The sequence below is a fragment of the Ambystoma mexicanum genome, chromosome 2q (genome assembly GCF_040938575.1).
Source record: "Ambystoma mexicanum isolate Mex_15411 chromosome 2q, UKY_AmexF1_1, whole genome shotgun sequence".
NCBI classification, from domain to species: Eukaryota; Metazoa; Chordata; class Amphibia; order Caudata; family Ambystomatidae; genus Ambystoma; species Ambystoma mexicanum.
The window spans coordinates 126,173,039-126,187,187 of record NC_090924.1 but is presented as its reverse complement, the minus strand read 5'-3'; the positions used below and the strand labels follow the sequence as shown (position 1 = coordinate 126,187,187).

General features: G+C 47.5%; 11 non-coding genes across 11 annotated transcripts; all 11 read right to left on the bottom strand.

The window, feature by feature from the left end:
* Positions 1 to 1,178: 1,178 nt before the first annotated feature.
* On the bottom strand, positions 1,179 to 1,251 carry TRNAV-CAC (transfer RNA valine (anticodon CAC)). Its single transcript has one exon. It is a non-coding gene; the product is annotated as a tRNA-Val (tRNA).
* Positions 1,252 to 3,041: 1,790 nt separating this feature from the next.
* Positions 3,042 to 3,114, bottom strand: TRNAV-CAC (transfer RNA valine (anticodon CAC)). The gene has a single exon. It is a non-coding gene; the product is annotated as a tRNA-Val (tRNA).
* Positions 3,115 to 3,534: 420 nt separating this feature from the next.
* TRNAP-UGG (transfer RNA proline (anticodon UGG)) lies at positions 3,535 to 3,606 on the bottom strand. The gene has a single exon. It is a non-coding gene; the product is annotated as a tRNA-Pro (tRNA).
* A 1,325-nt stretch (positions 3,607 to 4,931) lies between these two features.
* TRNAV-CAC (transfer RNA valine (anticodon CAC)) lies at positions 4,932 to 5,004 on the bottom strand. Its single transcript has one exon. It is a non-coding gene; the product is annotated as a tRNA-Val (tRNA).
* Positions 5,005 to 5,424: 420 nt separating this feature from the next.
* TRNAP-UGG (transfer RNA proline (anticodon UGG)) lies at positions 5,425 to 5,496 on the bottom strand. Its single transcript has one exon. It is a non-coding gene; the product is annotated as a tRNA-Pro (tRNA).
* Positions 5,497 to 6,815: 1,319 nt separating this feature from the next.
* Positions 6,816 to 6,888, bottom strand: TRNAV-CAC (transfer RNA valine (anticodon CAC)). The gene has a single exon. It is a non-coding gene; the product is annotated as a tRNA-Val (tRNA).
* A 420-nt stretch (positions 6,889 to 7,308) lies between these two features.
* On the bottom strand, positions 7,309 to 7,380 carry TRNAP-UGG (transfer RNA proline (anticodon UGG)). The gene has a single exon. It is a non-coding gene; the product is annotated as a tRNA-Pro (tRNA).
* A 1,323-nt stretch (positions 7,381 to 8,703) lies between these two features.
* On the bottom strand, positions 8,704 to 8,776 carry TRNAV-CAC (transfer RNA valine (anticodon CAC)). Its single transcript has one exon. It is a non-coding gene; the product is annotated as a tRNA-Val (tRNA).
* Positions 8,777 to 10,583: 1,807 nt separating this feature from the next.
* Positions 10,584 to 10,656, bottom strand: TRNAV-CAC (transfer RNA valine (anticodon CAC)). The gene has a single exon. It is a non-coding gene; the product is annotated as a tRNA-Val (tRNA).
* Positions 10,657 to 12,463: 1,807 nt separating this feature from the next.
* On the bottom strand, positions 12,464 to 12,538 carry TRNAV-CAC (transfer RNA valine (anticodon CAC)). The gene has a single exon. It is a non-coding gene; the product is annotated as a tRNA-Val (tRNA).
* Positions 12,539 to 12,958: 420 nt separating this feature from the next.
* On the bottom strand, positions 12,959 to 13,030 carry TRNAP-UGG (transfer RNA proline (anticodon UGG)). The gene has a single exon. It is a non-coding gene; the product is annotated as a tRNA-Pro (tRNA).
* Between the last annotated feature and the right edge of the window lie 1,119 nt (positions 13,031 to 14,149).

Below are 14,149 nucleotides of genomic sequence, written 5' to 3'. Positions count from 1 at the left end.
CCCAGTCGGCACGCTCTGACTGTCTTCACAGGTCTCCTCCTCATCCCGAAGGTTGGTGGCCCATTGACATCAGGGTGGAAGGTGCTTGCGATACACTGTTCCTTCCTTCCTTCCTTCCTTTATTCCTCTTATGCTGTTTATGTAATAAGAGGGGACGATACACAGAAGAGAGAAAGTGGCCCAACACACTAGACTAGCAGTCTTCTGATCAATCTGCAGCTGGCAAGGTGGGGGAGAGCCTTTATTTTGCACCTGCTGGGATCTGCATTGGCAGAAGCTCTGAGGGCTGGGCCTTTCCTTTTGCCTGTAAAAACAAAAAGCAGCCCTCCTCCCTCCAGCCCTGAGAGCATGGGCGTGACACTGGAAAAAGCAGCATCTCCCCTTTGGTAAAGATGACCATTGCACAGCTGCTCACTCAGAGCTCGATCGTGCTCGATCAGGCGAGATATATTTAGGTCACCAGCAAAGTCTGTTCTCTTTTCTTGCGTAGGGTGAGCATTCACAGAGCCCAGCTTCGTTGACAAGAGTGCAAAAGGTGTATACTAAAAGCTTTCTGCTTTACTTGAGCGCCATGGACGTTATTATATTTTGGCTGCTCCAAGCAATCTCTGTCCAGCCGATGCAAATTTCCAGCTCAAATTTTCCCAGCACTCAAAAAGTCCCTCCTCCCGCCAGCTCTGCTTTCAGGAAGTTCAGCAGAAGCAGTCCAACTTCTGTTCCCACTTCAGAGGAAAAGCTTTCTCGGGCCAGAGAAAGCCAGGGAATCACTGTACCGGCAAGTGCATTTCTTACAACTGGTAATCCCTCAGAACACAGAAATGAAGAAGCTGTATATGAAAATGTATTATTTCTTTGGTACACTAACCTATGTAACTAATATGGACCATTTCAGAGGACGGAGCGGACCCAACTGTGATCCCAGAGACCCAAATACCCAGCAGTAGGGAAAATAAATCCTCTCTGTGCTCTGCAACATTACATACACAAAATGCAAGCGCGTGCATTTTTTTATTGGCCCCATATACAGAATACATGTGAGGATGCTTGCCTTCCCAGTGTATTTCTCAAGCTCTTGAGAGCATATGCTATTTCCATGAGAACGCAAATAAGTTCATACTTTACATTTGTGTGTGACAAAAGGGGAAAAAAACTATTTTGTGTAAAATGCCAGCAGAGAGTGTTTCTGCCCGGTCTCGAACCGGGGACCTTTCGCGTGTGAGGCGAACGTGATAACCACTACACTACAGAAACAGCTGCTTGCTCACCTTTGTAGGGACTGGGAGAACAGGTGCAAAGGGCAGTGCAAGTGGACCTGCTTAAAGACTAATCAAATGCCTTGCGCCTGAAGCTCACACAATCCAGCCTAAAACATACGTCCTATCAAACATGCGCACATATACAAGTATGCCAGCTGAGGGCCTATGCAGCGTACAGAGGGAAGGACACATTTCCACTTTGAGATCGGACGGCCAAAACTCACAAGCAAATCAAGGAATGTTACTGAGAGCTAACAGAGAACACAAAGTGCTTGTCGCAAGGACATGGCACGCAAAGAGGTTCAGGAATTGAATTGTTCATCGACTACTGCTTACCGAGAAAACCAGAGAGTCTGTCCAATGAAAATAACATTGAAAAAACAAAAAAAAGGAGCTCAAGTTAACCACCTTGATTGGGCTCGTCCGGGACCTCTCGCACCCAAAGCGAGAATCATACCCCTAGACCAACGAGCCACGGTCCTTTGAGCATTTGACGGAATTGTCCTCAGCGTTTGCACCCCCCTTAGGATTCGAGGCCAAGAATGCCTATTCCTGAAGTTTGTTCCTGCCGCTGAAAGCCTTGTCGGTGTATGAGCCAAATGAATGCCCCAGTCGGCACGCTCTGACTGTCTTCACAGGTCTCCTCCTCATCCCGAAGGTTGGTGGCCCATTGACATCAGGGTGGAAGGTGCTTGCGATACACTGTTCCTTCCTTCCTTCCTTCCTTTATTCCTCTTATGCTGTTTATGTAATAAGAGGGGACGATACACAGAAGAGAGAAAGTGGCCCAACACACTAGACTAGCAGTCTTCTGATCAATCTGCAGCTGGCAAGGTGGGGGAGAGCCTTTATTTTGCACCTGCTGGGATCTGCATTGGCAGAAGCTCTGAGGGCTGGGCCTTTCCTTTTGCCTGTAAAAACAAAAAGCAGCCCTCCTCCCTCCAGCCCTGAGAGCATGGGCGTGACACTGGAAAAAGCAGCATCTCCCCTTTGGTAAAGATGACCATTGCACAGCTGCTCACTCAGAGCTCGATCGTGCTCGATCAGGCGAGATATATTTAGGTCACCAGCAAAGTCTGTTCTCTTTTCTTGCGTAGGGTGAGCATTCACAGAGCCCAGCTTCGTTGACAAGAGTGCAAAAGGTGTATACTAAAAGCTTTCTGCTTTACTTGAGCGCCATGGCCGTTATTATATTTTGGCTGCTCCAAGCAATCTCTGTCCAGCCGATGCAAATTTCCAGCTCAAATTTTCCCAGCACTCAAAAAGTCCCTCCTCCCGCCAGCTCTGCTTTCAGGAAGTTCAGCAGAAGCAGTCCAACTTCTGTTCCCACTTCAGAGGAAAAGCTTTCTCGGGCCAGAGAAAGCCAGGGAATCACTGTACCGGCAAGTGCATTTCTTACAACTGGTAATCCCTCAGAACACAGAAATGAAGAAGCTGTATATGAAAATGTATTATTTCTTTGGTACACTAACCTATGTAACTAATATGGACCATTTCAGAGGACGGAGCGGACCCAACTGTGATCCCAGAGACCCAAATACCCAGCAGTAGGGAAAATAAATCCTCTCTGTGCTCTGCAACATTACATACACAAAATGCAAGCGCGTGCATTTTTTTATTGGCCCCATATACAGAATACATGTGAGGATGCTTGCCTTCCCAGTGTATTTCTCAAGCTCTTGAGAGCATATGCTATTTCCATGAGAACGCAAATAAGTTCATACTTTACATTTGTGTGTGACAAAAGGGGAAAAAAACTATTTTGTGTAAAATGCCAGCAGAGAGTGTTTCTGCCCGGTCTCGAACCGGGGACCTTTCGCGTGTGAGGCGAACGTGATAACCACTACACTACAGAAACAGCTGCTTGCTCACCTTTGTAGGGACTGGGAGAACAGGTGCAAAGGGCAGTGCAAGTGGACCTGCTTAAAGACTAATCAAATGCCTTGCGCCTGAAGCTCACACAATCCAGCCTAAAACATACGTCCTATCAAGCATGCGCACATATACAAGTATGCCAGCTGAGGGCCTATGCAGCGTACAGAGGGAAGGACATATTTCCACTTTGAGATCGGACGGCCAAAACTCACAAGCAAATCAAGGAATGTTACTGAGAGCTAACAGAGAACACAAAGTGCTTGTCGCAAGGACATGGCACGCAAAGAGGTTCAGGAAGTGAATTGTTCATCGACTACTGCTTACCGAGAAAACCAGAGAGTCTGTCCAATGAAAATAACATTGAAAAAACAAAAAAAAGGAGCTCAAGTTAACCACCTTGATTGGGCTCGTCCGGGATTTGAACCCGGGATCTCTCGCACCCAAAGCGAGAATCATACCCCTAGACCAACGAGCCACGGTCCTTTGAGCATTTGACGGAATTGTCCTCAGCGTTTGCACCCCCCTTAGGATTCGAGGCCAAGAATGCCTATTCCTGAAGTTTGTTCCTGCCGCTGAAAGCCTTGTCGGTGTATGAGCCAAATGAATGCCCCAGTCGGCACGCTCTGACTGTCTTCACAGGTCTCCTCCTCATCCCGAAGGTTGGTGGCCCATTGACATCAGGGTGGAAGGTGCTTGCGATACACTGTTCCTTCCTTCCTTCCTTCCTTCCTTTATTCCTCTTATGCTGTTTATGTAATAAGAGGGGACGATACACAGAAGAGAGAAAGTGGCCCAACACACTAGACTAGCAGTCTTCTGATCAATCTGCAGCTGGCAAGGTGGGGGAGAGCCTTTATTTTGCACCTGCTGGGATCTGCATTGGCAGAAGCTCTGAGGGCTGGGCCTTTCCTTTTGCCTGTAAAAACAAAAAGCAGCCCTCCTCCCTCCAGCCCTGAGAGCATGGGCGTGACACTGGAAAAAGCAGCATCTCCCCTTTGGTAAAGATGACCATTGCACAGCTGCTCACTCAGAGCTCGATCGTGCTCGATCAGGCTCGATCAGGCGAGATATATTTAGGTCACCAGCAAAGTCTGTTCTCTTTTCTTGCGTAGGGTGAGCATTCACAGAGCCCAGCTTCGTTGACAAGAGTGCAAAAGGTGTATACTAAAAGCTTTCTGCTTTACTTGAGCGCCATGGCCGTTATTATATTTTGGCTGCTCCAAGCAATCTCTGTCCAGCCGATGCAAATTTCCAGCTCAAATTTTCCCAGCACTCAAAAAGTCCCTCCTCCCGCCAGCTCTGCTTTCAGGAAGTTCAGCAGAAGCAGTCCAACTTCTGTTCCCACTTCAGAGGAAAAGCTTTCTCGGGCCAGAGAAAGCCAGGGAATCACTGTACCGGCAAGTGCATTTCTTACAACTGGTAATCCCTCAGAACACAGAAATGAAGAAGCTGTATATGAAAATGTATTATTTCTTTGGTACACTAACCTATGTAACTAATATGGACCATTTCAGAGGACGGAGCGGACCCAACTGTGATCCCAGAGACCCAAATACCCAGCAGTAGGGAAAATAAATCCTCTCTGTGCTCTGCAACATTACATACACAAAATGCAAGCGCGTGCATTTTTTTATTGGCCCCATATACAGAATACATGTGAGGATGCTTGCCTTCCCAGTGTATTTCTCAAGCTCTTGAGAGCATATGCTATTTCCATGGGAACGCAAATAAGTTCATACTTTACATTTGTGTGTGACAAAAGGGGAAAAAAACTATTTTGTGTAAAATGCCAGCAGAGAGTGTTTCTGCCCGGTCTCAAACCGGGGACCTTTCGCGTGTGAGGCGAACGTGATAACCACTACACTACAGAAACAGCTGCTTGCTCACCTTTGTAGGGACTGGGAGAACAGGTGCAAAGGGCAGTGCAAGTGGACCTGCTTAAAGACTAATCAAATGCCTTGCGCCTGAAGCTCACACAATCCAGCCTAAAACATACGTCCTATCAAGCATGCGCACATATACAAGTATGCCAGCTGAGGGCCTATGCAGCGTACATAGGGAAGGACATATTTCCACTTTGAGATCGGACGGCCAAAACTCACAAGCAAATCAAGGAATGTTACTGAGAGCTAACAGAGAACACAAAGTGCTTGTCGCAAGGACATGGCACGCAAAGAGGTTCAGGAAGTGAATTGTTCATCGACTACTGCTTACCGAGAAAACCAGAGAGTCTGTCCAATGAAAATAACATTGAAAAAACAAAAAAAAGGAGCTCAAGTTAACCACCTTGATTGGGCTCGTCCGGGATTTGAACCCGGGACCTCTCGCACCCAAAGCGAGAATCATACCCCTAGACCAACGAGCCACGGTCCTTTGAGCATTTGACGGAATTGTCCTCAGCGTTTGCACCCCCCTTAGGATTCGAGGCCAAGAATGCCTATTCCTGAAGTTTGTTCCTGCCGCTGAAAGCCTTGTCGGTGTATGAGCCAAATGAATGCCCCAGTCGGCACGCTCTGACTGTCTTCACAGGTCTCCTCCTCATCCCGAAGGTTGGTGGCCCATTGACATCAGGGTGGAAGGTGCTTGCGATACACTGTTCCTTCCTTCCTTCCTTCCTTCCTTCCTTTATTCCTCTTATGCTGTTTATGTAATAAGAGGGGACGATACACAGAAGAGAGAAAGTGGCCCAACACACTAGACTAGCAGTCTTCTGATCAATCTGCAGCTGGCAAGGTGGGGGAGAGCCTTTATTTTGCACCTGCTGGGATCTGCATTGGCAGAAGCTCTGAGGGCTGGGCCTTTCCTTTTGCCTGTAAAAACAAAAAGCAGCCCTCCTCCCTCCAGCCCTGAGAGCATGGGCGTGACACTGGAAAAAGCAGCATCTCCCCTTTGGTAAAGATGACCATTGCACAGCTGCTCACTCAGAGCTCGATCGTGCTCGATCAGGCGAGATATATTTAGGTCACCAGCAAAGTCTGTTCTCTTTTCTTGCGTAGGGTGAGCATTCACAGAGCCCAGCTTCGTTGACAAGAGTGCAAAAGGTGTATACTAAAAGCTTTCTGCTTTACTTGAGCGCCATGGCCGTTATTATATTTTGGCTGCTCCAAGCAATCTCTGTCCAGCCGATGCAAATTTCCAGCTCAAATTTTCCCAGCACTCAAAAAGTCCCTCCTCCCGCCAGCTCTGCTTTCAGGAAGTTCAGCAGAAGCAGTCCAACTTCTGTTCCCACTTCAGAGGAAAAGCTTTCTCGGGCCAGAGAAAGCCAGGGAATCACTGTACCGGCAAGTGCATTTCTTACAACTGGTAATCCCTCAGAACACAGAAATGAAGAAGCTGTATATGAAAATGTATTATTTCTTTGGTACACTAACCTATGTAACTAATATGGACCATTTCAGAGGACGGAGCGGACCCAACTGTGATCCCAGAGACCCAAATACCCAGCAGTAGGGAAAATAAATCCTCTCTGTGCTCTGCAACATTACATACACAAAATGCAAGCGCGTGCATTTTTTTATTGGCCCCATATACAGAATACATGTGAGGATGCTTGCCTTCCCAGTGTATTTCTCAAGCTCTTGAGAGCATATGCTATTTCCATGGGAACGCAAATAAGTTCATACTTTACATTTGTGTGTGACAAAAGGGGAAAAAAACTATTTTGTGTAAAATGCCAGCAGAGAGTGTTTCTGCCCGGTCTCGAACCGGGGACCTTTCGCGTGTGAGGCGAACGTGATAACCACTACACTACAGAAACAGCTGCTTGCTCACCTTTGTAGGGACTGGGAGAACAGGTGCAAAGGGCAGTGCAAGTGGACCTGCTTAAAGACTAATCAAATGCCTTGCGCCTGAAGCTCACACAATCCAGCCTAAAACATACGTCCTATCAAGCATGCGCACATATACAAGTATGCCAGCTGAGGGCCTATGCAGCGTACAGAGGGAAGGACATATTTCCACTTTGAGATCGGACGGCCAAAACTCACAAGCAAATCAAGGAATGTTACTGAGAGCTAACAGAGAACACAAAGTGCTTGTCGCAAGGACATGGCACGCAAAGAGGTTCAGGAAGTGAATTGTTCATCGACTACTGCTTACCGAGAAAACCAGAGAGTCTGTCCAATGAAAATAACATTGAAAAAACAAAAAAAAGGAGCTCAAGTTAACCACCTTGATTGGGCTCGTCCGGGATTTGAACCCGGGACCTCTCGCACCCAAAGCGAGAATCATACCCCTAGACCAACGAGCCACGGTCCTTTGAGCATTTGACGGAATTGTCCTCAGCGTTTGCACCCCCCTTAGGATTCGAGGCCAAGAATGCCTATTCCTGAAGTTTGTTCCTGCCGCTGAAAGCCTTGTCGGTGTATGAGCCAAATGAATGCCCCAGTCGGCACGCTCTGACTGTCTTCACAGGTCTCCTCCTCATCCCGAAGGTTGGTGGCCCATTGACATCAGGGTGGAAGGTGCTTGCGATACACTGTTCCTTCCTTCCTTCCTTCCTTCCTTCCTTCCTTTATTCCTCTTATGCTGTTTATGTAATAAGAGGGGACGATACACAGAAGAGAGAAAGTGGCCCAACACACTAGACTAGCAGTCTTCTGATCAATCTGCAGCTGGCAAGGTGGGGGAGAGCCTTTATTTTGCACCTGCTGGGATCTGCATTGGCAGAAGCTCTGAGGGCTGGGCCTTTCCTTTTGCCTGTAAAAACAAAAAGCAGCCCTCCTCCCTCCAGCCCTGAGAGCATGGGCGTGACACTGGAAAAAGCAGCATCTCCCCTTTGGTTAAGATGACCATTGCACAGCTGCTCACTCAGAGCTCGATCGTGCTCGATCAGGCGAGATATATTTAGGTCACCAGCAAAGTCTGTTCTCTTTTCTTGCGTAGGGTGAGCATTCACAGAGCCCAGCTTCGTTGACAAGAGTGCAAAAGGTGTATACTAAAAGCTTTCTGCTTTACTTGAGCGCCATGGCCGTTATTATATTTTGGCTGCTCCAAGCAATCTCTGTCCAGCCGATGCAAATTTCCAGCTCAAATTTTCCCAGCACTCAAAAAGTCCCTCCTCCCGCCAGCTCTGCTTTCAGGAAGTTCAGCAGAAGCAGTCCAACTTCTGTTCCCACTTCAGAGGAAAAGCTTTCTCGGGCCAGAGAAAGCCAGGGAATCACTGTACCGGCAAGTGCATTTCTTACAACTGGTAATCCCTCAGAACACAGAAATGAAGAAGCTGTATATGAAAATGTATTATTTCTTTGGTACACTAACCTATGTAACTAATATGGACCATTTCAGAGGACGGAGCGGACCCAACTGTGATCCCAGAGACCCAAATACCCAGCAGTAGGGAAAATAAATCCTCTCTGTGCTCTGCAACATTACATACACAAAATGCAAGCGCGTGCATTTTTTTATTGGCCCCATATACAGAATACATGTGAGGATGCTTGCCTTCCCAGTGTATTTCTCAAGCTCTTGAGAGCATATGCTATTTCCATGGGAACGCAAATAAGTTCATACTTTACATTTGTGTGTGACAAAAGGGGAAAAAAACTATTTTGTGTAAAATGCCAGCAGAGAGTGTTTCTGCCCGGTCTCGAACCGGGGACCTTTCGCGTGTGAGGCGAACGTGATAACCACTACACTACAGAAACAGCTGCTTGCTCACCTTTGTAGGGACTGGGAGAACAGGTGCAAAGGGCAGTGCAAGTGGACCTGCTTAAAGACTAATCAAATGCCTTGCGCCTGAAGCTCACACAATCCAGCCTAAAACATACGTCCTATCAAGCATGCGCACATATACAAGTATGCCAGCTGAGGGCCTATGCAGCGTACAGAGGGAAGGACATATTTCCACTTTGAGATCGGACGGCCAAAACTCACAAGCAAATCAAGGAATGTTACTGAGAGCTAACAGAGAACACAAAGTGCTTGTCGCAAGGACATGGCACGCAAAGAGGTTCAGGAAGTGAATTGTTCATCGACTACTGCTTACCGAGAAAACCAGAGAGTCTGTCCAATGAAAATAACATTGAAAAAACAAAAAAAAGGAGCTCAAGTTAACCACCTTGATTGGGCTCGTCCGGGATTTGGACCCGGGACCTCTCGCACCCAAAGCGAGAATCATACCCCTAGACCAACGAGCCACAGTCCTTTGAGCATTTGACGGAATTGTCCTCAGCGTTTGCACCCCCCTTAGGATTCGAGGCCAAGAATGCCTATTCCTGAAGTTTGTTCCTGCCGCTGAAAGCCTTGTCGGTGTATGAGCCAAATGAATGCCCCAGTCGGCACGCTCTGACTGTCTTCACAGGTCTCCTCCTCATCCCGAAGGTTGGTGGCCCATTGACATCAGGGTGGAAGGTGCTTGCGATACACTGTTCCTTCCTTCCTTCCTTCCTTCCTTTATTCCTCTTATGCTGTTTATGTAATAAGAGGGGACGATACACAGAAGAGAGAAAGTGGCCCAACACACTAGACTAGCAGTCTTCTGATCAATCTGCAGCTGGCAAGGTGGGGGAGAGCCTTTATTTTGCACCTGCTGGGATCTGCATTGGCAGAAGCTCTGAGGGCTGGGCCTTTCCTTTTGCCTGTAAAAACAAAAAGCAGCCCTCCTCCCTCCAGCCCTGAGAGCATGGGCGTGACACTGGAAAAAGCAGCATCTCCCCTTTGGTAAAGATGACCATTGCACAGCTGCTCACTCAGAGCTCGATCGTGCTCGATCAGGCGAGATATATTTAGGTCACCAGCAAAGTCTGTTCTCTTTTCTTGCGTAGGGTGAGCATTCACAGAGCCCAGCTTCGTTGACAAGAGTGCAAAAGGTGTATACTAAAAGCTTTCTGCTTTACTTGAGCGCCATGGCCGTTATTATATTTTGGCTGCTCCAAGCAATCTCTGTCCAGCCGATGCAAATTTCCAGCTCAAATTTTCCCAGCACTCAAAAAGTCCCTCCTCCCGCCAGCTCTGCTTTCAGGAAGTTCAGCAGAAGCAGTCCAACTTCTGTTCCCACTTCAGAGGAAAAGCTTTCTCGGGCCAGAGAAAGCCAGGGAATCACTGTACCGGCAAGTGCATTTCTTACAACTGGTAATCCCTCAGAACACAGAAATGAAGAAGCTGTATATGAAAATGTATTATTTCTTTGGTACACTAACCTATGTAACTAATATGGACCATTTCAGAGGACGGAGCGGACCCAACTGTGATCCCAGAGACCCAAATACCCAGCAGTAGGGAAAATAAATCCTCTCTGTGCTCTGCAACATTACATACACAAAATGCAAGCGCGTGCATTTTTTTATTGGCCCCATATACAGAATACATGTGAGGATGCTTGCCTTCCCAGTGTATTTCTCAAGCTCTTGAGAGCATATGCTATTTCCATGGGAACGCAAATAAGTTCATACTTTACATTTGTGTGTGACAAAAGGGGAAAAAAACTATTTTGTGTAAAATGCCAGCAGAGAGTGTTTCTGCCCGGTCTCGAACCGGGGACCTTTCGCGTGTGAGGCGAACGTGATAACCACTACACTACAGAAACAGCTGCTTGCTCACCTTTGTAGGGACTGGGAGAACAGGTGCAAAGGGCAGTGCAAGTGGACCTGCTTAAAGACTAATCAAATGCCTTGCGCCTGAAGCTCACACAATCCAGCCTAAAACATACGTCCTATCAAGCATGCGCACATATACAAGTATGCCAGCTGAGGGCCTATGCAGCGTACAGAGGGAAGGACATATTTCCACTTTGAGATCGGACGGCCAAAACTCACAAGCAAATCAAGGAATGTTACTGAGAGCTAACAGAGAACACAAAGTGCTTGTCGCAAGGACATGGCACGCAAAGAGGTTCAGGAAGTGAATTGTTCATCGACTACTGCTTACCGAGAAAACCAGAGAGTCTGTCCAATGAAAATAACATTGAAAAAACAAAAAAAAGGAGCTCAAGTTAACCACCTTGATTGGGCTCGTCTGGGATTTGAACCCGGGACCTCTCGCACCCAAAGCGAGAATCATACCCCTAGACCAACGAGCCACGGTCCTTTGAGCATTTGACGGAATTGTCCTCAGCGTTTGCACCCCCCTTAGGATTCGAGGCCAAGAATGCCTATTCCTGAAGTTTGTTCCTGCCGCTGAAAGCCTTGTCGGTGTATGAGCCAAATGAATGCCCCAGTCGGCACGCTCTGACTGTCTTCACAGGTCTCCTCCTCATCCCGAAGGTTGGTGGCCCATTGACATCAGGGTGGAAGGTGCTTGCGATACACTGTTCCTTCCTTCCTTCCTTCCTTCCTTTATTCCTCTTATGCTGTTTATGTAATAAGAGGGGACGATACACAGAAGAGAGAAAGTGGCCCAACACACTAGACTAGCAGTCTTCTGATCAATCTGCAGCTGGCAAGGTGGGGGAGAGCCTTTATTTTGCACCTGCTGGGATCTGCATTGGCAGAAGCTCTGAGGGCTGGGCCTTTCCTTTTGCCTGTAAAAACAAAAAGCAGCCCTCCTCCCTCCAGCCCTGAGAGCATGGGCGTGACACTGGAAAAAGCAGCATCTCCCCTTTGGTAAAGATGACCATTGCACAGCTGCTCACTCAGAGCTCGATCGTGCTCGATCAGGCGAGATATATTTAGGTCACCAGCAAAGTCTGTTCTCTTTTCTTGCGTAGGGTGAGCATTCACAGAGCCCAGCTTCGTTGACAAGAGTGCAAAAGGTGTATACTAAAAGCTTTCTGCTTTACTTGAGCGCCATGGCCGTTATTATATTTTGGCTGCTCCAAGCAATCTCTGTCCAGCCGATGCAAATTTCCAGCTCAAATTTTCCCAGCACTCAAAAAGTCCCTCCTCCCGCCAGCTCTGCTTTCAGGAAGTTCAGCAGAAGCAGTCCAACTTCTGTTCCCACTTCAGAGGAAAAGCTTTCTCGGGCCAGAGAAAGCCAGGGAATCACTGTACCGGCAAGTGCATTTCTTACAACTGGTAATCCCTCAGAACACAGAAATGAAGAAGCTGTATATGAAAATGTATTATTTCTTTGGTACACTAACCTATGTAACTAATATGGACCATTTCAGAGGACGGAGCGGACCCAACTGTGATCCCAGAGACCCAAATACCCAGCAGTAGGGAAAATAAATCCTCTCTGTGCTCTGCAACATTACATACACAAAATGCAAGCGCGTGCATTTTTTTATTGGCCCCATATACAGAATACATGTGAGGATGCTTGCCTTCCCAGTGTATTTCTCAAGCTCTTGAGAGCATATGCTATTTCCATGGGAACGCAAATAAGTTCATACTTTACATTTGTGTGTGACAAAAGGGGAAAAAAACTATTTTGTGTAAAATGCCAGCAGAGAGTGTTTCTGCCCGGTCTCGAACCGGGGGGACCTTTCGCGTGTGAGGCGAACGTGATAACCACTACACTACAGAAACAGCTGCTTGCTCACCTTTGTAGGGACTGGGAGAACAGGTGCAAAGGGCAGTGCAAGTGGACCTGCTTAAAGACTAATCAAATGCCTTGCGCCTGAAGCTCACACAATCCAGCCTAAAACATACGTCCTATCAAGCATGCGCACATATACAAGTATGCCAGCTGAGGGCCTATGCAGCGTACAGAGGGAAGGACATATTTCCACTTTGAGATCGGACGGCCAAAACTCACAAGCAAATCAAGGAATGTTACTGAGAGCTAACAGAGAACACAAAGTGCTTGTCGCAAGGACATGGCACGCAAAGAGGTTCAGGAAGTGAATTGTTCATCGACTACTGCTTACCGAGAAAACCAGAGAGTCTGTCCAATGAAAATAACATTGAAAAAACAAAAAAAAGGAGCTCAAGTTAACCACCTTGATTGGGCTCGTCCGGGATTTGAACCCGGGACCTCTCGCACCCAAAGCGAGAATCATACCCCTAGACCAACGAGCCACGGTCCTTTGAGCATTTGACGGAATTGTCCTCAGCGTTTGCACCCCCCTTAGGATTCGAGGCCAAGAATGCCTATTCCTGAAGTTTGTTCCTGCCGCTGAAAGCCTTGTCGGTGTATGAGCCAAATGAATGCCCCAGTCGGCACGCTCTGACTGTCTTCACAGGTCTCCTCCTCATCCCGAAGGTTGGTGGCCCATTGACATCAGGGTGGAAGGTGCTTGCGATACACTGTTCCTTCCTTCCTTCCTTCCTTCCTTTATTCCTCTTATGCTGTTTATGTAATAAGAGGGGACGATACACAGAAGAGAGAAAGTGGCCCAACACACTAGACTAGCAGTCTTCTGATCAATCTGCAGCTGGCAAGGTGGGGGAGAGCCTTTATTTTGCACCTGCTGGGATCTGCATTGGCAGAAGCTCTGAGGGCTGGGCCTTTCCTTTTGCCTGTAAAAACAAAAAGCAGCCCTCCTCCCTCCAGCCCTGAGAGCATGGGCGTGACACTGGAAAAAGCAGCATCTCCCCTTTGGTAAAGATGACCATTGCACAGCTGCTCACTCAGAGCTCGATCGTGCTCGATCAGGCGAGATATATTTAGGTCACCAGCAAAGTCTGTTCTCTTTTCTTGCGTAGGGTGAGCATTCACAGAGCCCAGCTTCGTTGACAAGAGTGCAAAAGGTGTATACTAAAAGCTTTCTGCTTTACTTGAGCGCCATGGCCGTTATTATATTTTGGCTGCTCCAAGCAATCTCTGTCCAGCCGATGCAAATTTCCAGCTCAAATTTTCCCAGCACTCAAAAAGTCCCTCCTCCCGCCAGCTCTGCTTTCAGGAAGTTCAGCAGAAGCAGTCCAACTTCTGTTCCCACTTCAGAGGAAAAGCTTTCTCGGGCCAGAGAAAGCCAGGGAATCACTGTACCGGCAAGTGCATTTCTTACAACTGGTAATCCCTCAGAACACAGAAATGAAGAAGCTGTATATGAAAATGTATTATTTCTTTGGTACACTAACCTATGTAACTAATATGGACCATTTCAGAGGACGGAGCGGACCCAACTGTGATCCCAGAGACCCAAATACCCAGCAGTAGGGAAAATAAATCCTCTCTGTGCTCTGCAACATTACATA